Source organism: Macadamia integrifolia, chromosome 13, assembly GCF_013358625.1.
Source record: "Macadamia integrifolia cultivar HAES 741 chromosome 13, SCU_Mint_v3, whole genome shotgun sequence".
Taxonomy (NCBI): domain Eukaryota; kingdom Viridiplantae; phylum Streptophyta; class Magnoliopsida; order Proteales; family Proteaceae; genus Macadamia; species Macadamia integrifolia.
In genome coordinates this window covers 24,815,776-24,822,238 of record NC_056569.1, presented here as the reverse complement: position 1 = coordinate 24,822,238, position 6,463 = coordinate 24,815,776, and the positions used below count along the sequence as shown (strand labels likewise).

At 38.8% G+C, this 6,463-nt stretch overlaps 1 non-coding gene across 1 annotated transcript; it reads left to right on the top strand.

Annotated features, from left to right (window-relative positions):
* The first annotated feature begins 212 nt into the window (after positions 1-212).
* On the top strand, positions 213-319 carry LOC122060334. The gene has a single exon (XR_006134353.1). It is a non-coding gene; the product is annotated as a small nucleolar RNA R71 (small nucleolar RNA).
* The last annotated feature ends 6,144 nt before the right edge of the window (positions 320-6,463 follow it).

Here is a 6,463-nt window from a genome sequence, read left to right as displayed (position 1 = left end):
CATCCACAAAATATCCTTTTTCTCTTATGGTTCTTTCTCTCTCTTGGGTTGATTCCCACTCACGGGTTTTGTCAGCTAAGTCAAGTAAGAATTCCCATGCCTTTCCTTCATCTATAAAAGATGTGAATCCCTCAGGGCACATAGACTCTATCATTTTTTTAGTTGGGTAATCAATACTCTCATAAATTATTTGACATAAATGCCATAAGTCTAGGCCATGGTGAGGGCATTCTTGGAGTAGATCCTTGAATCTCTCCATAAGTTTGGAAAATGACTCACTAAACTTTTGCCTAAACTGAAAGATATCACTTCTAAGCTTATTGGTCTTGTGAGTTGGGAAAAACTTCTTAAGGAAGACAACTGTGAACTGTTCCCATGAGGTTATGAAATTTGTAGGTAACCCATACAACCACTTCTTAGCCTGGTCTTTCAATGCAAAAGTGATAAACCTAAGCTTAACAGCATCATCAGAAAGCTGTTGGATCTTAATTAGAACACATACCTCTTCAAATTCCCTTAGAAATAGGTATGCATCCTCAGAGGTCAACCCATGGAAGTGGGGTAACATAGTGATGTATTGAGATTTGAGTTCAAAATTATTGCCCTGGGCTTATGGTAGAACTATGCAGGAAGGTTGAGCTGTTCTAGCAGGGTAGAACCTATCTTTCAGAGATTTAGGTGAAGGGTTTTGCTGTTGGTCTTCCATATTTAAGGGTTTTAAAGAGAGCAAACGTATAGGGTCACTACTTGCTGGATCTTTTCTTTCTAACCGGTTCTTAGTATTACGTACCCACCTAACACTTATGCAACAGAAAACTACCCACAACTAGAGTAAGACAAGCACAAAAGAATGGATAGCAAAACTTTTTTTTTGGCTTTTTGAGAGCTTACCGGCAGGGATCCGGGGTTGCTCAGATCAATTCCTGAGGTACTGCTACAGGGCAAAACCTGTCTTTATCATACTGTAAGGTATGACGAACTCCACCGATACAACTATTATTGTAAGTTGTTCTTCTCAAGAATTCAATAAAAGAAAAGGAAAAATAAAACAAAGCAAACAAAGCACTCCGATTTATCAAAATAAAGCGAAAAATAACATGGAACTGTCTCCCCGGTAATGTTTTGAGATTTAAAATATAACCGCAAGCGTACGGATCAGTGTAGCTACGGGTCGAACTCAAAGAGAGCAGCCACTTTATTTTTTTTTCTTTTAATAATATGAAAGTAAACCTATTAATGGTTGTGATCTAATTCTAACTACCATCCTAAACATATGTATCTAAAATAACGTCCTAACCATTCATCATCTAAGAATTTAAAGACGCAAGCCACGCAATTAAAATTAAATAAATAAATAAGTGAAAATAGACAACCCACGCAATTAAAAAAAATAAAAGAAAAAATGCTGAAATAAAAATAAAGTAAAAGAAAGGGGAGAAAGCTCAAGAGAGACTCACAAGTAGGTTTCTCTACTTGGCTTTAGGGAAAGGGAGACAATTAAAATAAAAGCAATAAATTGATGGTTCTATAGCTAGGACGGGGAAGGCCAACACATACACTAGCCATGAACCTTGGGGGAAAGGGATAGCAATAATGTAATGACTAAAATTAAAATCCTAAATTAAGAAAGAAAGAGTAGTCAGAAGAGGGAATGAGAGGGGGAAGAGAAGAGTATTGAAGGAGCCTACTTACTTGAACTTCAACCCTTGAACTTGAAAGCTTGGGTGATTTGAGATACTACCAGTACTAAAAACCAGATCTGGAATAAACCAAATCTAAAATTTCTAGTACTAGAGAAAACAAATTGAAAAAAAAGATGCTCCACGGCTTATGATCTTGTGACCTAGATCTAAGCCTAGAACTATAACTTTAAAAATTACAACTCAATTGCATAAATCATAAACATAAAAGACTGAATAAGAATAAAAGAGTGCTTGCATTAATTAACATAAAAAACTATTACAAAAGTGATTAAAGCAAAAATAGAGAAGAACTAAAACTAAAGAGAGAGAGGGAGAGAGAGAAGAAAACTAAGCATAAATTAGAAAGTAAACTAAGGGGAATAATAATTAGGAGGGGGGGAGGAAGGGGCTTTTATAGGGCTTTTGTCTTGCCTCCTTCCTTCTGCAAGTCTTCTTTAAGAAAAGAAAGAAAATAAAATAAAATAAAATCTTGGTAAAAATCCTCATTCTCTGAGATATAGTGTGAGGAAAGAGAGAAGTCATTTCCAAAATTAACAAATTCTATTCCTTCCTTGCAATATTAACTAATATCTTACAATCTTGATCAAATCATAAAGGAATTTTTGCATAGCATCTTCAAGATCTTGTGAGGTGGCAAGGAGAGAGAATAATCTTTAGGATTTTGTAGGAGAGAGGATGTGGTACCAATGAGTGGGTCCCACCTTTGGACTGGTTCTTGATTCACTTTAAGCACTTTCTCTTGTAAACTTGGAAACTAAAAAAAATAAGAAAAATAAAAGTAGTACTATCCAAAGTGGGGCAAAATGTACACTTATATCCCTAAGATTTCACAGATTATTGTGCTCATCAATATACATTGACAGAATTTGAATGACTATGTACACTAAAATAAAGTCTATATAAAGTCTAAATGATGAAAATTCGGTTGAGAAATTGTACTTGAACTTAACCCCTGTTTCGGGTCAAGAGGGGTAGGCCCCTGATTAGTACTGGTTTGGACTATCTATTGGATTCTCCTAGCTTAGGGGAAGATGGTCTTGAACTCCAACTTCGTTTCTTGAGATATTTTGATTGTGATGATATTCGGGCAGAGTTTCAGCTAGGAATGGTCAGTTTTGGATTTGGATTCAAAAAGAGCTTTGGCTAGCGAAGACCATTTCCGGATTTGGATTCAGACAGAGCTTCAGCTAGGAAGACTATTTCCAGACTTTCTAATGAGGTGGCACTCCGAAAGACCTTCCACTAGGGATAAGCTATGGGAGGGCTAAGCTTCTGCTGGGAGGGCTAAGCTGAGGTGGCACTCCGGCAGAGCTTCTACTAAGGATAAGTTAGGGGAGGGCTAGGCTGAGGTGGCGATCTGATAGAGCTTCCGCTGGGAACTGCTATTTCTGAAAAGATTATGAGAGCATTTGAACAGAGCTTCAGTTGGGAATGACTATTTCTAAAAAGATTCCAAGGGCACTCGGACAGAGCTTCCGCTGGGAATGACTATTTATGGGAAAAAATAGTGTGACCTAAATATGGATTGAAGATCCTCAAAGCCCCGAAGAACACATTGAAAATCTGAGCAGAACTCTGGATCTTGACAAAGATCTCTTTGTAGACCTGAAGAACCTCAAGGAGGGGAGGGATTTCTACTTTCGATAAAGATCAAGAACACTAAAAAACATGCTATTTTTGGAAAAAATGGATTGAAATACAAACTTTGATTGAAGATCTTCAAGATCCCAAAGAACACTTCGAAGAACCAAACAAAATTTTGGATCTTGACGAAGATCGCTCCAAATACCCAAAGAAACTCAAAGGGGGAGGAGGAGAGAGGGCAGAGCTTCACTTCCTAAGTGGGGTTGTGAATTTTTGTTCTATTTTTTCTAAAGGAGGGGTTATTTATAGTGTTTCTGGGCTTAAGGGGAGGAGAGAGAATTTCTTTAACCACTGGACAAAGGGGGCTTTTGGAAAAAAATGGGAGGAGAGAGAATTTTAGCTAATGGTTAAAAAGCGGGTTTTTGGACAAACGGGAGGAGAGAGAAATTTTAGCCAATGGGTAAAAAGTGGGTTTTTTGATAAATGGGAGGAGAGAGAAATTTTAGCCAATGGGGATAAAAAGTGGGTTTTTGGACTAATAGGAGGTTACGGCGTAGGGTATGCCAGCAGAGTATTGCATACGCAAAAATGGGTGAAGAGGAAATTTCTTCACCCGTCGAGCCAGTGGAACACAAATACTAGGCGTCAATGGCGGCACATAAGGTTGGGTTGAAAATGCATGGGGCATGACCAGCACAGAGGCATGGGAGGGCAGACATGGTGTAAGGATGGGCAAGCAATGTGCATAGGCTAGGTAGGCATAGTGCACGAGTGGGCAACAATTATGCATGGGCTTGGCAGCAGCTGTGCACATGATGGGTAGCAACAGTGCATGGGCTAGACAATAGCTGTGCATAGGCTACAACAGGCAGGGGTGCGGACTGCAGCCAGCGAACACACGAGCTACAGCTAATGGGGGCATTGGTAGCAGCTTGCGGGTGCGCGGGCTACAGCTTGAGGGGATGTGGGCTGGGTCATGTGGGGGACACGGGTTGGGTCATGCAGGGATGCTCACAATGCTGTGTGGGGTCACCCAGTGCATGTAGTATGCTTACGGGCTGGCCTTCTCACTGCACGCACACGAATTATGGAATTTGCTGATGACGATTACAAGAGATTTGACGATCCAATTTTGACTTGCCATATATCTTCGAAATCATATTTCTGAGTACTATCCATCTGTACAGTCATCTTGACTAGATTCCTTCGTATATAAAAATTCAAATTTGGACCCTCTTCTCTCCCGCGTGGGGGTTTCCAAGGTTTTCAGGTAGGGGATGAATTTGGGATATTTGGGTAAGTAGGGGATTTTTCAGGTTTCCAACAAGCTTGCCAGTGTGCGTGGCATACGAATGGGAAAATATAATTTTTTGGGGATGATTGCGGGAGATTCGATGGTCCAATTTTGACATGCCATATATCATCAGAATCATATTTTCAGGTACTATCCATCCGTACGGTCATCTTAACAAGATCCTTCGTATATAAGAAGTCAAATTTGGACCCTCTTCTCTCATGCGTGGGGGTTTCTGAGGTTTTTAGATAGGTGGGGAATGTTTCTAGGTTTTCCAAGTCAATCATTATCTCTGTTGATTGGAAGTCAAAATTCGTGTCCAAGATCCGCATTTCATCATAGCCGGAAGAGGGTGATAAAATTGGGTGTCTACAGAATACCCCTCTTTAGCCGAGGCCTATGCCAACGGCTGAAGGGCAAAGAAAAGAACTACCACATTTTGTCACCTGAAGGATGTACTACCGTCATTTTGCTCATTGATGATGTAGTTGAAAATGCAACAGATAATATCTCTCAACTACTTTAGAGTTTTTAGGACTTACATGGATTGCTGATTATAGGAAAGAAATTCACTACTCTTCTAATCCTACAAAAGATGTTAATACTTTGATCTTCGACTTTTCCTTAACTAGGCTATACATGCGCCAATTCAGGGAATTTGGTCTCTAAGTGGGTTCTTTCGAATTGGGCTTGGCTATTTGGTCTTCTAGTTGGGTTCTTTCGAACGGGGCTGGGCTATTTGGTCTTTTAGGTGGGTTCTTTCTAATCGAGCTGGTCTATCTAGTCTTCCAGTTAGGTTCTTTCAAATCGGGCTGGGCTATTTGGTCTTCTAGGTAGGTTCTTTCGAACTGGGCTAGGCTATCTGGTCTTCCAGGATGCTTCTTTCAAATCGGGCTGGGCTATCTAGTCTTCCAGGTGTGTTCTTTTGAATCGGGCTAGGCTATCTGGTCTTCCAGGTGGGTTCTTTCGAATTGGTCTGGGCTATCTGGTGTTGTCAATTATAGGAAAGAAATTCGCTGCTCTTTCAACCCTGTAAAAGACGTTAATAATTGATTCTTGATTTTTTTGACCTTTGGTTCTTTGATTCTTCTTTGAATTTTTAATCTTTTGGACTTTTAAATTGAAATTTTGACCTTTGAAATAGAATCATGAATTTGATATTTCTTTGGATTTTTAATCTTTTGGACTTTTGAATTAAGATTTTGAATTTTGACATTTGAAATAGAATCTTGAATTTGGACTTTGAACTTTGAGCCTTGATTTGGAATCCTTTTTTTTTTTTTTGGAAACAAATTTTTATCCCATAAAATGGTCCCCCCTTGTTTATTCCTCATTTTAACTTTTCTGAGTGGGGAACGATTTGTGAGTGAGTGAGTTCAGGTTTTTGAAATCCTCTTGAAGATCCAAACCATTTTGTATCTTTCCAGGTTTCTTTAAATTTTTTCTGAAGATCCTTAGGTTTCCTTTGAAGTTCTTCATCTTTCTCTTGGAGATCTTCATAGTTACTGAGGAAGCAGTCATTTGGAGAATTTGACATTCTTGTGGGCTTTTGTGCAAATTGAAAAATTCTTGGGGTTTTTTATGATTTTGGAAAATATGGCTGAAAAAAGAAAGAGAAAGTTTTGTGGAGAAATCCAGCTGGAGGGTTGTAGTAATTCTTCTCAAAGGGACGAGGGCTGGGCCGATTGGTACTCCAGACAGACTCTCCACAATACTCGGAATCATATCTACAACTTGGCATGGAGTTCTTGGGTAAGTCTTTACATTTCATTCATATTTTATTTTGATCATCCTCTTTTTTTTTTATGTTGTTTTTGTTGTTGTTTTGTTGTTTTTTTGTTGTTGTTTTTTTTTTATATATTTTTTTTATTTTTATATATTC